Raw genomic sequence first — 18690 nt, 5'->3', positions numbered from 1 at the left:
TGGAATGGAAAGTGGAAGGGAATGTGGAATGGAACGGAACGTAATGTGGAATGGAATGTGGAATGGAATGCGGAATGGAACATGGAATACACCATGGAATGGAAAGTGGAATGGAGTGTCACTGGAATGGAATGGAATATGAAGTGGAATGGAAAGGAATGTTGAAAGGAAAGTAATGGAGTGTGGAATGGAACGTGGAATGGAAAGAGGAATTGAATGGAATGGAACGTGGAAGGAAATGTGGAATGGAATGGAATGGAACGTGAAAATGAATGGAATGCAACGTGAAATGGAATGAGAAATGGAATGGAATGAAACGTATAATTTAATGGAATGGAACATGGAATTGAACATGGAATGGAATGAATGGAACATGGAATGCAACGTGGAATTGAAAGTGGAATGGAACGTGGAATGGAACATGGAATGGAGTGGAATGGAAAGTGTATTGGAACGAAATGGAAAGTGGAATGGAAAGGAATGCAACGTCGAATGGGACGTGGAATGGAACATGGAATGTGACGTAGAATGGAAAGTGAAATGGAATGTGGAAAGGAAAGGAATGGAATGTGGAATGGAATGGAATGGAATGTGAAATGGAATGGAATGCAGTGGAATATAGAATGGAATGGAATGGAATGGAATGGAAAGGAATAAAATGTGGAATGAAATGGAATGAAAGGTGGAATGGAATGGAATGGAATACAACTAAATGTGGAATGGAATGGAATGGAATGGAATGGAAAGTGAAATATAATTTGGAAAGGAATGTGAAATTGAATGTGGAATGAAATGTGGAACGGAATGAATTAGAACGTGGAATGGAATGAAATAGAACGTGCAATGGAATGGAATGGAATGGAAAGTCGAATGGAAAGTGGAATGGAACATGGAATGGAATGTGGAATGGAATGTGGTATGAAATGTAGAATGGAATGGAATGGAAAGTGGAAAGGAATGTGTAAAGGAATGCAATGGATTGAGAATGGAATGTGGAATGGAATGGAATGGAATGTGAAATGGAATGTTGAATGGAATGTGGAGTGGAATGTGGAATGGAAAGTGGAATGGAATGGAATGAAATGAGGAATGGAATGTGGAATGGAATGTGGAATGGAACATGGAAAGGAATGTTGAATGGAATGTGGAATGGAAAGGAATGGAATGGACTGGCATATGAAATGGAATGGAAAGTTAAATGGAATGGCATGGAATTTGGAAGGGAACGTGGACTGGAATGTGAAACAGAATGCAATGGAAAGTGGAATGTAATGGAATGGAATGTGGAATGGAATGTGAAATGGAATGGAATGGAAACTGGAATGAAATGTGGTATCGAATGAAATGGAGTAGACTGTGGAATGGAATGTGGAATGGAATGGAATGTGGAATGTAATGTGGAATGGAATAAAATGGAATGTGGAATGGAATGTGGAATGGAATGTAATGTAATGGAATGGTATGTGGAATGAAATGCAATTGAATATGGAATGGAATGGAGTGGAATGTGGAATGGAATGTGGAATGGAATGGAAAGGAATGTTGAATGGAATGGAAAGCAATGTGGAATGCAATGGAATGTAATGTGAAATGGAATGGATTGGAATGTGGAATGGAAGTAAATGGAATGTGGAATGGAATGTGGAATGGAATGGAATGGAATGGAATGTGGAATGGAATGTGAAATTGATGGAAAGGAATGTGAAATTGAATGGAATGTAATGTGGAATGGAATGAGTAATGGAATGGAATGAAATGTGGAATGGAATGTGGAAAGGAATGGAATGGAATGTGGAAAGGAATGTGGAAAGGAATGGAAAATAACGTGGATTGGAATCTGCAATGGAATGTGGAATGGATTGTGGAATGGAATGGAATGGGATGGAATGTGGAAAGGAATGGTGAATGGAATGGAAGCAAATGTGGAATGGAATGTGGAATAGAATGGAATGGAATGTGGAATGGAAGTTAATTTAATGCAAAGGAGTGCAATGGAATGGAATGTGGAATGGAATTGAGCTTGAAATGGAATGGAATAGAATGTGGATTGGAATTGAATGGAATGGAATTTGGAATGGAATGGAATGGAATGGAATGGAATGGAATGTGAAATGGAATAGAATGGAATGTGGAATGCAAAGGAAGGGAATGGGACTTGGAATTTAATGGAATGGAGAGGAACGTTGAATGCAATGGAATGGAATGGAACATGGAATTGAATAGAATTGAATGGGGAAAGAATGTGGAATGGAAAGTGGATTTGAATGTGGAATGGAGTGGAACGGAATGTGGAATGGAATGGAATGGAATGTGGAATAGAATGGAATTGAATGGAATGTGTAACGGAATATGCAATGGAATGTGGAATGGAATGTGGAATGGAATGAAATGGAAGGTGGAACGGAATTGAACTTGGAATGGAAAGGAATGGAATGTGGATTGGAATGGAATGGAATGTGGAATTGAATGGATTGGAATGTGAAATGGAATGTGGAATGAAATGTGGAATGGAACGGAATGGACTGTGGATTGGAACGTGGAATGGAACAAGGAATTGAACGTGGAATGGGATGTTCAATGGAATATGGAATGGACAGTTGAATGGACTCGAATGGAACGTGGATTTGAATGTGGAAAGGAATGGAATGGAATGTGGAATGGAACGTACAATGAAACGTGTAAAGGAATCTGGAATGGAATATAGAATGGTATGTGGAATGGAACGTGGAAGGGAATGTGGAGGGGTGTGGAATGGAATGGAATAGAAAGTGGAATGGAACGTGCAATGTATCGTGGAATTGAGTGTGGAATGAATCGTGGAATGGAACGTAAAATGGAATGTGGAATGGAATGTGGAATAAAATATGGAATGGAACATGAAATTGAATGGAATGGAATGTTGAATGGAATTTGGAATGGTATGGAATAGAATGTGGAATGGAATGTGGAATGGAATGGAATGGAATGTGGAATGGTATCTGGAAAGGAAAGTGGAATGGAATGGAGTGGAATGTGGAATTGAATGTGGAATGGAATCTGGAAAGGAAAGTGGAATGGAATGGAGTGGAATGTGGAATGGAATGTGGAATGGAATCTGGAAAGAAAAGTGGAATGGAATGGAATGGAATGTGGAATGGAATGTGGAATGGAACGTGGATTTGAAACTGGAATGGAACGAGGAATGGAATGGAATGGAAAGTGGAATGGAACTGGAATGGAACTTGGATTGGAAAGTGAAACGGAATGTGGAATGGAACGTGGAATGCAGCGTGGAATGGAATCGATTGGAATGTAGAATGGAATGGGATGTAACTTGGAATGCAATGTGGAATGGAATGTGAAATGGAACGTGGAATGGAAACTGGAGTGAAATGGAATGGAATGTGGAATGGAATGGAATGGAATGGAATGTGGAATGGAATGGAATGGAATGTTGAATGGAATGTGGATTGGAATGAAAAGGAAAGTCGAATGGAATGGTATGGAACGTGGAATGGAATGGAATGGAATGGAACGTGGAATGAAAGGTTTAATGGAACATGAAATGGAAAGTGGAATGGAATGTAGAATGGAATGTCAATGGAATGTGTAATGGAAACTTTAATGGAATGGTATGGAATGTGGAATCGAACATGGAATGAAATTGAATGGAACGTGGAATGGAAAGTGGAATGGAATGTGGAATGGAATGTGGAATGGAATGTGGAACAGAGTGTGGAATGGAATGGAATGGATTGTAGAATGGAATGTGGCAGGGAATTTAATGGAATGTGGAATGGAAAGTGTATTGCAATGTAGAATGGGTTGTGGAATGGAATGTGGAATAGAACAGAATACAATGTGGAATGGAATGTGGAATGGAGTGTGGAATAAAACTTGGAATGGAATGCAATGAAATATGGAAAGGAACGTGGAATGGAATGGAATGGAAAGTGGAACTGTATGTGGAATGGAACTTGTAATGGAATGAAATGGAATGTGGAATGAAAAGTGAAATGCAATGGAATTGAACATGGAATATAACGTATAATGGAAAGTGGAATGGAATGTGGAATTGAACATAGGATACAATGTGGAATCAAGTGTGGAATGGAATGGAATGGATTATGGAAAGGAATGTGGAATTGAGTGTGGATTGGAGAGTGGAATGGAATGGAAAGGAATGTGGAATGGAACGTGGAATGGAATGGAATGGAATGGAATGTGGAATGGAATGGAATGGAATGTGGAATGGAATGTGCAATGGAATGGAATGAAATGTGGAATGAAATGTGGATTGGAATGGAATGGAATGTGGAATGGAATGTGGAATGGAATTTAACGGATATTGGAATGGAACGTGGTATGGTATGTGGAATGGAATGTGGAATGGAATGGAATGGAAGAGAAAGGAATGTGGAATGGCATGTGAATTGGAATGCAATAGATTGTGGAACAGAATGTGTAATGAAACACAATGGAATGAGAATGGAACGTGGAATGGAATGTGGAATGGAATGTGGAACGGACTGCGGAATGGAATGTGGAATGGAATGAGGAATGGAATGGAATGTGGAATGGAATGTGGAATAGAATGGAATTGGATGTGGAATGAAATGAGGAATATAACGTGTAATGAAATGGAATGGAATGTGGAAAGGAATGGAATGGAATGAGGAATGAGATCTGGACTGGAATGGAATGCAATGTGGAATGCAAAGTGAAATGGAATAGAACGGAATGTGTAATGAAATGTGGAATGCAATGGAATGGAATGTGGAATGGAACGTGGAATGAAATGTGGAAAGGAATGTGAAATGGAAGTGGAATTCAATATCGAATGGAACGGAATGGAATGTGGAATGGGACGTGGAATGGAATGCGGAATGGAACCTGGAATGTAATGGAATGGAACGTGTAATGGAATATGGAATGGAATGGAATGGAAACTGGAATGGGAAGGAATGGAATGTGCAATGGAATGGAATGGAATGTGGAATGGAATGTGGAATTTAAAGGAATGGAATGTGGAATGGACTGAAATGGAATGTGGAAAGGAATCTGGAATGGAATGCAATGGAATGTGGAATGGAACGGAACGGAATGTGGAATGGAATATGGAATGGAACGTAATGGTATGTGGAATGGAATGCGGAATGAAAAGTGGAATGGAATGGAATGGGTTGTGGAATGGAATGCTATGGAATGGTATGGAATCTGGAATGGAATGGAATGGAATGTTGTAAGGAACGTGGAATGGAACGTGGAAAGGAATGTGGAATGACATGTGTAATGCAAAGGAATGGAAGGTGAAAAGGGATGTGGAATGCAATGGCATGCAACGTGGAATGGAATGGAATGGAACGGAATGCAATGTGGAACGGGATTGAATGGAAAGGAGTGGAATTTGGAATGGAATGTGGAATGGAATGTAGAATGGAATGTGGAATGGAATGTGGAATGGAATGGAATGGAAAGTGGAAGGCAATGTGGAATGGAAAGTGGAATGGAATGGAAGGAATGTGGAATGGAATGTGAAATGGAAAGGAATGGAAGGAATGTGGAATGGAATGTGAAATGGAATGGAATGGAATGTCAAATTTAATGTGGAAAGGAATCTGAAATGGAAAGTGGAATGCAATGTGGAATGGAATTTGGAATGTATCATGGAGTGGAATGTGAAATATATCGTGGAATGGAAAGTGGAATAGAATTGAATGCAACGTGTAACGGAATGTGGAATGGAATGGAATGGAATGTGGAATGGAATGTTTAATGGAATGTGGAATGGAATGGAGTGGAATGTGGAATGGAATGTGGAATGGAATGTGGAATAGAATGGAATGGAATGTGGAATGGAGAGTGGAATGAAATGAAATGGAAAGTGGAATGGAATGGAACGGAATGTGGAATGGAATGTGGAATAGAATGTGGAATGCAAAGGAATGTAATATGGAATGGAATGTGGAAAAGAAAGTGGAATGGAATGCAATGGAATGTTGAATGGAACGTGGATTGGAATGGAATGGAAAGTGGAATTGAAAGTGGATTGTAAACTGGAATGGAATGGACTGGAATGTGGAATGGAATGGAATGGAATGTTGAATGTAATGTAATGGAATATGGAATGGAATGGAGAGGAATGGAATGTAGAATGGAATGTGGAATGGAATGTGGAATGGAATGGAATGGAATGTGGAATGCAATAGAATGGATTGTGGAATGGAATGGAATGGAATGGAAAGTGGAATGGAACGTGGAATGGAATGGAATTGTATGTAGTGTGAATGCAATGGAATGTGGAATGGAACGTACAAGTGAATAAGGAATGGAACGTTGAATGGAATGGAACAGAATGTGGAATGGAATATGGAATGGTATGGAATGGAGTGTGGAACGGATTGTGGAATGAAACGTGGAATGGAAAGTGGAAAGGAATGGAATGTGGAATGGAATAGATTGGAATGCTTAAATTGAATGGAATGGAATGTGGATTGGAATGTGGACTGCAATGGAATGCAATGTGGAATGGAATGGAATGGAATGTGGAATGTAATTTTCAATGGATTGTGGCATGAAATATGGAGTGGAACGTGGAATGGAAAGTGAAATGGAATGGAATGGATCGTGGAATGAACCTGGAATGGAATTTGGAATGGAAGGTGTAATGGAGTGAGGAATGGAATCGAAAGGAACGTGGAATGGAATGTGGAACGGAATGTGGAATGGAATGGAATGGAATGCGGAATGGAATGGATTGGAATGTGGAATGGAATGTGGAATGGAACGGATTGGAATGTTGAATGGAATGTGGAATGCAATGCAACGCAATGTGGAATGGAAATTAACGGAATGTAGAATGTAATGGAATGGAATGTGGAATGGAATGAGGAATGGAATGTGGAGTGGCACTTGGAATGGACGGAGTGCAATGTGGAATGGAATGTGGAATGGAATGTGAAATGGAACGTGGAAGGAATGCAGTGTGGAATGGAACCAGGATTGGAATGGAATGGAAAGTGGAATGGAATGGAATGGAACGTGGAATGTAACGTGGAATGGAATGTGGAAAGGAACGTGGAATGGAATATGCAAAGGAATGTGAAATGGAACGTGAAAAGGAATGGAATTGAAAGTGGAATGGTAGGTGGAATGGAATGGAAAGGTACGTGGAATGGAATGTGGAATGGAAAGTGGAAATGAACGTGGAATGGAATGTAATTGAATGTGGAATGGAATGTAGAATGGAATTTAGAATGTAATGTCGAAGAGAATGTGGAATGGAATTGAATGGAATGGAATGGAATGTGGAATGGAATATGGAAAGGACTGTGGAATGGAATGTGGAATGGAACGGAATTAAACGTGGAAAGGAATGTGGAATAGAATGTGGAATGGAACGTGGAATGCAACGCAATGGAAAGTGGAATGGGATGGACTGGAATGTGGAATGGAACGTGGAATGGAATGTGGAATACATCGTGGAATGGAAAGTGTAATTGAAAGTGTAATGGAAGGTGGAATGGAGGGGAATGGAACGTGGAATGGAATGTGGAGAGGAATGGAATGGAATGTGGAATGGAATGGAATAGAATGTGGAATGGAAAGGAAAGGAACGAGGAATGGAACATGGAATGGAACGTGGAAAGCAACGTGGAATGGAACGTGGAATGTAATGTGAAATAGAATGGAATGGAATGGGGAATAGAATGGAAACGGAATGTGGAATGGAATGGAATGGAGTGGAATGTGGAATGGAATGGAATGGAATGGAATGGAATGAGGAATGCAATGGAATGCAATGTGAAATGGAATATTGAATGAAACATGGAATGGAACGTGGAATGGAACATGGAATGGAATGTGGAATGGAATGGAAAAGAATAAGAATGGAATGGATTGGAATGTGGAATAGAATGTGGTATGGAATGGAATGGAATGGAATGTTGAATGGAATAGAATGGAATGGTATGGAACGTGGAATGGAATGGAAAGGAATGTGGAATGGAACGTGGAATGGAATATAATGGAACGTGGAATGGAATGCTTAATGAAATGAGGAGTGGAAAGTTGAATGGAACGTGGAATGGAATAGAATGGAACGTGGAATGGAATGAGGAATGGAATGTGGAATGGGACGTGGAAGAGAATGTGGAATGTAATTTGGAATTGAAAAGAATGGAATGTGGAATGGAATGGAATGGAATGTGGAATAGAGTGAGTAATGAAATGAAATGGTATCTAGAATAGAATGGAAAGGAATGTGGAATGGAATATGGAATGGAAAGGAATGTAATATGGAATGGAATGTGGAAACGAAAGTGGAATGGAATGCAATGGAATGTGGAAAGGAACGTGCATTGGAATGGAATGAAAAGTGGAATTGAACGTGGATTGTAAACTGGAATAAAATGGAATGGAATGTGGAATGGAATGGAATGAAATGTGGAATGGAATGTGGAATGGAACGTGGAAAGGAACATGGAATGGAATGGATTGGAATGTGGAAAGAACATGGAATGGAATGGATTGGAATGTGGAATGGAATGTGGAATGGAACGGACTGGAATGTGGAATGGAATGTGGAATGAAATGCAACAGAATGTGGAATGGAATGTAATGGAATGTGGAATGGAATGTGGAATGGAATGAAATGGAATGTGGAATGGAATGAGGAATGGAATGTGGAGTGGCACTTGGAATGAAACGGAGTGCAATGTGGAATGGAATGTGGAATGGAATGTGAAATGGAAAGTGGATGGAATGCATTGTTAAATGGAACGTGGATTGGAATGGAATGGAACATGGAATGGAACGTGGAATGGAATGTGGAATGGAAAGTGGAATGGAATGGAATGGAATGTGGAAGGGATCGTGTAATGGAATGGAATGGAAAGTGGAATGGAATGTGGAATGGAACATGGAATGCAATGTGCAATGGAATGTGAAAGAGGACGTGGAAAGGAATGGAATAAAAAGTGGAATGGTACATGGAATGTAATGGAAAGGAACGTGGAATGGAATGTGGAAAGGAATGTGGAAAGGAACGTGGAAAGGAATGGAATGGAATGTGGAATGGAATGTAGAATGGAATGTGGAAGTTAATGTTGAAGGGAATGTGGAATGGAATTGAATGGAATGGAATGGAATGCGGAATGCAATGTGGAAAGGAATGTGGAAGGAAATGTGGAATGGAATGGAATTCAACGTGGAATGGAATGTGGAATGGAATGTGGAATGGAACGTGGAATGCAATGGAACGGAAAGTGGAATGGGATGGACTAGAATGTGGAATGGAACGTGGAATGGAATGTGGAAGAAAATTTGGAATGGAACGTAGAATGTAACGTGGAATGGAATGGAATGTAATATGTAACAGAAAGGAATGGAATGTGGATTGGAATGCGGAATGGAATGTGGAATGGAATGCACTGGAATTTGGAATGGTGTGGAATGGAATGTTGATTGGAACGTGGAAGGGAATGTGCAATGTAACGTGCAATGGAAAGGAATGCAATGTGTAATGGAATGCAGTGGAATATGGAATGTAACGTAATGTAATGTGGAATGGAATGTGGAATGGAATGGAATGGAATGTGGAATAGAATGTGTAATAGAATGGAATGGGATGCGAAATAGTATGGAATGCAAAGCGAAATGGAACGTGGAATGGAACGTGCAATGGAACGTGGAATGGAACTTGGAATGGAATGTGGAATGGAATGGAAAAGAATGAGAATGGAAGGGATTGGAATGTGGAAAAGAATGTGGTATGTAATGGAATGGAATGTTGAATGGAATAGAATGGAATCGTATGGAATGTGGAATGCAATGGAAAGGAATGTGGAATGGAAAGTGGAATGTAATGGAATGGAATGTGGAATGGAATGCGTAATGGAATGAGGAATGGAACGTTGAATGGAACGTGAAATGGAATGGAATGGAACGTGGAATGGAATGTGGAATGGAATGTGGAATGGGACGTGGAATAGAATGTGGAATGTAATTTGGAATGGAAAGGAATGGAATGTGGAATGGAATGCGATAGAATGTGGAATGGAATGTGGAATAGAATGGAATGGAAGGCAGAATAGAATGCGGAATTAAATGGATAGCAATCCGGAATGGAATGGAATGGAATGGTATGGAATGTGGAATGGAACGTGGAATGGAAACTGGAATGGAATGTGGAATGGAACATGGAATGGAATGGAATGGAGTGTGCAATGGAATACGGAATGGAATGTGGAATACAACGTGGAATGGAATGTGGAATTGAAAGTGTGATGGAAGGTGGAATGGAATTGAATGGAACGTGGAATGGAATGTGGAGTGGAATGGAATGGAATGTGGAATGGAATGGAATGGAAAGTGAAATGGAAAGGAATGGAACGAGGAATGGAAAATGGAATGGAACGTGGAAAGCAACGTGGAACCGAACGTGGAATGTAATGTGAAATGGAATGGAATGGAATGGGGAATAGAAAGACATGAAATGTGGAAAGGAATGAAATGGAGTGGAATGTGGAATGGAATGGAATGGAATGGAATGTGGAATGTAAAGGAATGAAATGTGGAAAGGAATAGGATGGAATGGAATGGAATGGAATTGAAAGAGGCATGGAATGGAATGAAATTGAAAGAGGCATGGAATGGAATGGAATCTAAAGGAATTTGGAACAGAATGGAATGCAGTGTGGAATGGAATGGAATGGAATGTGTAATTGAATGTGGAATAGAATATGGAATGGAAAGTGCAAAGGAAAGTGGAATGGAATGGAATAGAATGTGGAATGGAAAGTGGAATTTAATCTAATGGAACATGGAATAGAAAGTAGAATGGATTGGAGTGGAACATAGAATCGAACGTGGAATGGAACGTCGAATGGAATGGAATGGAAAGTGGAATGGGACGTGAAATGTACTGTAATGGAATGGAATGGAATGTGATGTGGAATGTGGAATGGACGGTGGAATGGAATGTGGAATGGAACGGAAAGGAATGTGGAATGGAATGTGGAATGGAATGTGCAAAGGAAAGTGGAATGGTATGGAATGGATTGTGGAAGGGAACGCGGAATTTGATGGATTTTAACGTGGAATGGAATGAGCAATATAATGAGGAATGGAATGTGGAATGGAACGGAAAGGCATGGGAAATGGAATGTGCAATGGAATGTGGAATGGAACGTGGAATATAATGCAATGGAAAGTGGAATGGAACTTGGAATGGAATGGAATGGGTTGTGGAATCTGGAATGGAATGTGGAATGCAACCTGGAATGGAACGTGGAATGGAACGGAATGAATTGTGGAATAGAATGTGGAATGGAATGGAATGGGATGTGGAATGAAATGTGGAATGGAATGTGTAATGGAATGGAATGGAATGTGGAAAGAATGGAATGGAATGTGGAATGGGATATGGACTGGAATGGAATGCAAAGTCGAATGGAAAGTGGAATGGAATGGAATGCAAAGTGGAAAGGAATGTGGAATGGAATTGAATGGAATGTGGAATGGAATGTGCAATGGAATGTGGAATGGAACGGAATGGAATGCGGAATGGTATGTGAAATGGAATGTGGAATGGAAAGTGGAATGGAATGGAATGGAATGTCGAATAGACCATGGAATGAAAGGGATTGGAAGGTGGAATGGAACGTGGAATGGAATGTGGAATGGAGCGTGGAATGGAATGTGGAATGGAATGTGGAATGGAACCTGGGATGGAATGGAATGGAAGGTGAAATGAAAAGGGGAATGGAATGCAATGGAAAATGGAACGGAATGTGAAATGGAATGAGGAATGGAAAGTGGAATGGAGTGTGGAATGGAAATGAATGGAACGTGGAATGGAATGTGGCATGAAATGTGGAACGGAAAGGAATGGAATGTGGAATAGAATGTGGATTGGAATAGAATGAAATCTGGAATGGAATGGAATGCAATGGAGTGGAATATGGAATGGAACGGAATGGAACGTGGAATGAAACGTGGAATGGAACATGAAAATGAATCTGGAATGGAAAGGAATGCAATGGAATATGGAAAGGAATGGAATGGAATGTGTAATGGAAAGTATAATGGAAAGTGGAATGGAATGGAATGGAATGGAATTGAAAGGAATGTGGAATGAAATGGAATGGAATGCGGAATGGAAAGGAATGGAATCCGGAATGGAATGGAATTTTATGGAATGTGAAATGGAATGGAATGGAATGGAATGTGGAACGGAATGTAATGGAATGCAATGGAATGCCCAAAGGAATGCAATGGAATGGAACGGAATGCGGAATTGAATCGATTGGGAAGGGGAATGTAATGGAATGGAATATGGAATGCAAAGGAATGGAATGGAAGGTGGAATGGAATATGAAATGGAATGAGGAATGGAACCTGGAATGGAATGAAATGGATCTCGGAAAGGAGTGGAATGGAACGTGGAATGGAATGTAATGGAACGTTGAAAGGAACGTGGAATGGAACGTGGAAAGTAAAGTGGAATGGATAGTATAATGGAATGTAATGGAATGTGGAATGGAATTGAATGGAAATTGGAAAGGAATGGAATGGACCGTGAAATGGAATGGAATGGACTATGGAATTGAATGTGGAATGGAATGAAACGGAAAGTGGAATGAATGCCTAATGGAAAGTTGAATGCAACGTGAAATGGAATGGAAAGGAACGTGGGATGGAATGTGGAATGTAATGGAATAGAAGGTGGAAAGGAATTGAATGGAATGGAATGGAATGTGAAATGGAATGTGGAATGGAAAGTGGAATGGAATGGAATGGAACATAGAATGGGATGGAAAGGAATGGAACGTGGAATGTAACATGGAATGGAATGGAATGGAATGTGGACTAGAACGTGGAATGGAATGTGGAATGGAATATGGAATGGAAAGTGGGATGGAATGCAATGGAATGTGGAATGGAATGTGGAATTCAATTTAAAGGAATGTGGCATGCAATGTGGAGTGGAACGCGGAATGGAAAAGAGTGGAATGTGGAATGGAATGCGGAACGGAATGGAATGGATTGTGGGATGGAATGTGGAATGGAATGTGGAAAGGAATGGAATGTGGAATGGAGTGTGGAATGGAAAGGAATAGAATGTGGAATGGAATGTGGAATGGAAAGGAATAGAATGTGGAATGGAATGTGGAATGGAATATGTCGGAATGTGGAATGGAATGTGGAATGGAACGTTGAATGGAAAGGAATGGGATGTGGAATGGAATGTAGAATGGAAATTGGAAAGGAATGGAATGGAATGTGGAATGTAATGTGGAATGGAATGCGGAAAGAACGAGGAATGGAAGGTGGAATGGAATGGAATCGAATGTGGAATGGAGTGGGGAATGGAATGGAATGGAATGTGCAATTCAATTTACAATGGAATGGAAAGGAACGTGGAATGGAATGGAAAGTGGAATGCAGCGGAATGGAATGGGAATGTAATGTGGAATGGAATGGAATGCAATGAGGAATGGAATGTGCAAAGGAATGTGGAATGGAGCGTGGAATGGAAGATGGAATGGAATGGAATGGAATGTGGAATGGAATGTGGAATGGAATGGAATGGAATGTGGAATGGAATGGAATGTGGAATGGAATGGAATGTTTAAATGGAATGGAATGGAATGTGGAATGGAATGTTTACTGGAATGGAACACTATGTGGAATGGAATGTGGAATGGAATGTGGAATGTAATGGAATGGAATGTGGAATGGAAAGGAAAGTTTAAATGGAATGGAAAGGAATGTGGAATGGAATGTGTACTGGAATGGAACACTATGTGGAATGGAATGTGGAATGGAATGGAATGTGGAATGGAATGGAATGGAATGTGGAATGAAATGTTCAATGGAATGTGTAATGGAATGTGGAATGGAATGTAATAGAAAAAGGAATGGAACGTAGAATGGCACGTGGAATGGAACGGAATGGATTGTGGAATTCAATATGGAATGGAAAGTGGAATGTAACATGGAATAGAACGTGGAATTTAACGTGGAATGGAATGTAATGGAATGTGGAATGGAATGGAATGGAATGTGGAATGGAATGTGGAATTGAAGGTGGAATGGAATGGAATGGAACGATTAATGAAATGTGTAATGGAATGGAATGGGACGTGTTATGGAATGGAATGGAACCTGCAATGGAAAGGAATGAAACAAGGAATGGAAAATGGAATAGAACGTGGAAAGCAACGTGGAATGGAACGTGGAATGGAATGTGAAATGGAATGGAATTTAATGTGGAATTGAATGGTATGGAATGTGGAAAGGAATGTAATGGATAGAAATGTGGAATGGAATGGAATGTGGAATGGAATGGAATGTGGAATGGAATGGAATGGACTCTAATGGAATGCAGAATTGAATGGAATAGAATGAGGAATGGAATGGAATGGAATGTTGAATTTAATGGAATGGAACGTGGAATGGAATGTGGAATGCAATGTGGAAAGGAAAGTGGAATGGAATGGAAGGGAAAGTGTAATAGAATGGAATGGAATGGAATGAGGAATGCAATGTGGAATGGAATGTGGAATTGAATGGAATGGAATGTGGAATGAAATGGAACGGAATGTGGAACGGAATGGAATGAATCGGAATGTGGAATGAAATGGAATGGAATGGAATGGAAAGTGAAATACAATGTGGAATGGAAAGTGGAATTGAATGTGGAACGCAACGTGGAATTGAATGTGGAATTGTATCGAATGGATTGTGAAATGGAACGTGCAATGGAATGGTATGGAATGTGGAATGGAATGTTGATTGCAAAGTGGAATGGAATGGAAAGAAACGTGGAATCGAATGTGGACTGGAACGTGGAAAGGAACGTGGAATTGACCGGTTAATTGAATGGAATAGATTGTGGAATGTAATGTGCAATGGAATGGTATGGAATAAGGAATGGAATGTGGAATGTAATGTTGAATGGAATGGAATGGAATGTGGTATGGAATGTGAAATGGAACGTGGAATGGAACGTGGAATGGAATGGATTGGAATGTGGAATGGAATGTGGGATGGAATGGAATGGAATGTGGAATGGAATGTGGAATGCAGTGTGAAATGGAATGGAAAATGGAATGTAATGTAGAATGGAATGGAATGGAATGTTTAAATGGAATGGTATGGAAAAGCAGAATGGAATATGGTCTGTAATGGAATGCAATGTGGAATGGAAAGTGGAATGTATTGGAATGGAACGTGGAATGAAACGTGGAATGGAACGTGGAATGAAATATGGGATAGAATAGAATGCAATCTGTAATGAAAGGGAATGGAATGTGGAATGGAATGTGAAATGGAATGGAATGGAAAGGAATGGAATGTGTAAGGCAATGGTATGGAATGTGGAGTGGAAAGAAATGGAACGTGGAATGCAACGTGGAATGAAACGAGGAATGCAATGTGGAATGGAACGTGTAGTGGAAAGTGGAATTCAATGGAAAGGAATGTGGAATGGAAGGGAATGGAACGCGGAATGCAACGTGGAGTGGAACTTGGAGTGGAATGTGGAATGGAATTGAATGGAATGTAGAATGGAATGGAATGGAATGTAGAATGGAATGGAATGGAATGTCGAATGGAATGGAATGTAGTGGAATTTGGAATGGAATGGAATGGAATGAGAAATATAATGGAATGGAATGTGGAATGGAATGGAATGGAATGGAAAGTGGAAAAGAAAGGAATGGAATGGAATGTGGAATGGAATGTCGAATTTAATGTGGAATTGAATGGAAAGGAATGTGGAATGGAATGGAATGGTACGTAGGATGGTTTCGACTGGAAAGGGGAATGGAATGTGGAAAGGAACGAGGAATGGAGTGGAATGGAACTTGGAATGGAATGTGGAATGGAATGCAATGGAATGTTGAATGAAACTTGGAATGGAACGTGGAATGGAATGCAATGGAATGTGGAATGGAATGCAATGGAATGTGGAATGGAAAGTGGAATTGAACGTGGAATGGAATGGAATGGAAGGTTGAATGGAATGCGGAATGGAATGTGGAATGGAACGTTCCATTTCACATTCCATTCCATTCCATTCCATATTCCTTTCCATTCCATTCCGCATTCCATTCAATTGCATTTTACATTCCATTCCACATTCCATTCCATTACGTTGCACAATCCTTTCCATTCCATTCCAAATTACATTCCACATTCCATTCCACATAACATTCCATTCCATTCCACATTCCATTCCATTGCAGTTCACATTCCATTCCATTCCGTTCCACATTCCATTCCACATTCCATTCCTTTCCATTCCACATACCGTTCCATTGCACATTCTATTCCATTCCATTGCATTCCACATTCCATTCCATTCCATTCCATTCCATTCCACATTCCATTCCCCGTTGCATTCCACGTTCCTTTCAACGTTCTATTCCACATTCCATTCCATTAAATTCCACATTCCATTCCACGTTCCATTCCATTCCATTCCGCATTGCTTTCCACATTCCACTCCATTCCATTCCACATTTCATTCAAAATTCCATCCCATTCCATTCCACATTCCATTCCATGTTACATTCCATTCCATTTCATATACCATTCCACATTCCATTCCATTCAATTCCACATTCAATTCCACATTTCATTACATTCCATTCCACATTCCATTCCATTCCACTTCAAATTCCATTTGATTCTATTGCATTCCTCTCTACATTCCATTGCATTCCATTCCAGATTCCATTCCATTCTGTTCCACGTTCCATTCCACAATCCATTCCACTCCATTCCATTCCACGTGACAGTACATATTCCATTCCATTCCATTCCAGAGTGCATTCCAAATTCTTTTCCATTCCATTCCACATTTCAAGGTGTTCCATTCCACATTCCATTCCATTCCATTCCACATTCTATTCCACATTCCATTTCATTCCATTCCATTGCACGTTCCATTCCACATTCCATTCCATTCCACATTCCATTCCACATTCCATTACATTCCATTCCACAAACCATTCCAAATTCCACCCCATTGCTCATTCCATTCCATTATATTCCACATTCCATTCCATTCCACATTGCATTCAATTCCTTTCCACCTTCCATTCCACGTTCCATTGCATGATCCATTCCACGTTGCATTCCACGATCCATTCCATTCCATTCCACTCCACAATACATTTCACCATTCATTTGACGTTCCATTCCACGTTCCATTCCCCATTTCATTCCATTACATTTCATGTACCATTCCGCATTCCATTCCATTCCATTCCGCATTCCATTCCATTCCATTCCTTTCCACATTCCATTCCATTCCATTCCATTCCACGTAGCATTCCACGATAAATTCCACGTTCCATTCCATTACGTTGCACATTCCATTGCACATTCCATTCCATTCCATGGCATTCCACATTCCATTCCATTCCATTCCACATTTCATTTCAAATTCCATTCCATTCCTTTCCATTCCTTTCCAAATTCCATTCCACATTCCATTCCATTCCGTACAATTCCACATTCCAATCCACATTCCTTTCCATTCCATTCCATATTCCATTCCATTCCATTCCTTTCCATTCCATTCAATTCCATTCCATATTCCATTCCACATTCCATTCCATTCCATTCCTTTCCATTCCATTCCTTTCCATTCCATTCCACGTTACATTCCAGATTCCATTCCATTCCATTCCACATTCCTTTCCACTGCAAATTCCATTCCACGTTCCATGCCAAGTTCCATTCCACGTTCTATTCCACGTTCCATTCCACATTCAATTCCATTCCATTCCACATTCCATTCCACTGCATTCCACTTTCCATTCCATTCCATTATTCTTTCCATTCCATTCCAGATTCCATCCATTCCATTTCTCTTTCTTTTCCATTCCATTCCACGTTCCATTCCACATTCCGTTCCATTCCATTCCACGTTCCATTCCATTCCATTCCATGTTCCTTTCCACATTCCCTTCCATTCCATTCCACGTTCCATTCCATATTACATTCCATTCCACTCCACATTCCATTTCTTTCCATACCACATACCATTCCAGAATCCATTCCTCTCCATTCCATTCGACATTGCATCCCATTCTATTTCCTTCCATTTCACATTCCATTCCGTTGAATTCCGCATTCCCTTCCATTCCATTCCACATTCAATTCCACATTCATTTCCAAGTTCCATTCCACTTTCCATTCCATGTTCCATTGCACGTTCCATTCCGTTTTCCATTCCAAATTTCATTCCATTCAATTTCATATTCCATTCCATTCCATTCCATTAAATTCCACATTCCATTCCATTGCATTCCATTTCCTATTCCTTTCCATTCCAAATTCCATTCCACTTTCCATTCCACATTCCATTCAATTCCATTCCACATTGCACATCTTTCCACATTCGATTCCACGTTCCATTCCTCATTGCATTCCATTCCTTTACGCATTTCTTTCCATTCCATATTCCATTCCACATTCCATTCCACATTCCATTCCATTCCATTCCATATTCCATTCAATTCAATACCCTTCCATTCCAAATTCCATTCCACATTCCATTCCATTCCATTGCAAATTACGTTTCACTCCATTCCACATTCCATTCCATTCCATTCCACATTCCATTCCATTCCATTGCACATTCCAATCCATTGCATTCCACTTTCCATTCCATTCCATTCCACATTCCATTCC

Source organism: Pongo abelii, chromosome 11 (assembly GCF_028885655.2).
Source record: "Pongo abelii isolate AG06213 chromosome 11, NHGRI_mPonAbe1-v2.0_pri, whole genome shotgun sequence".
Classification (NCBI taxonomy): Eukaryota; Metazoa; Chordata; class Mammalia; order Primates; family Hominidae; genus Pongo; species Pongo abelii.
This window is presented reverse-complemented; position numbering follows the sequence as displayed.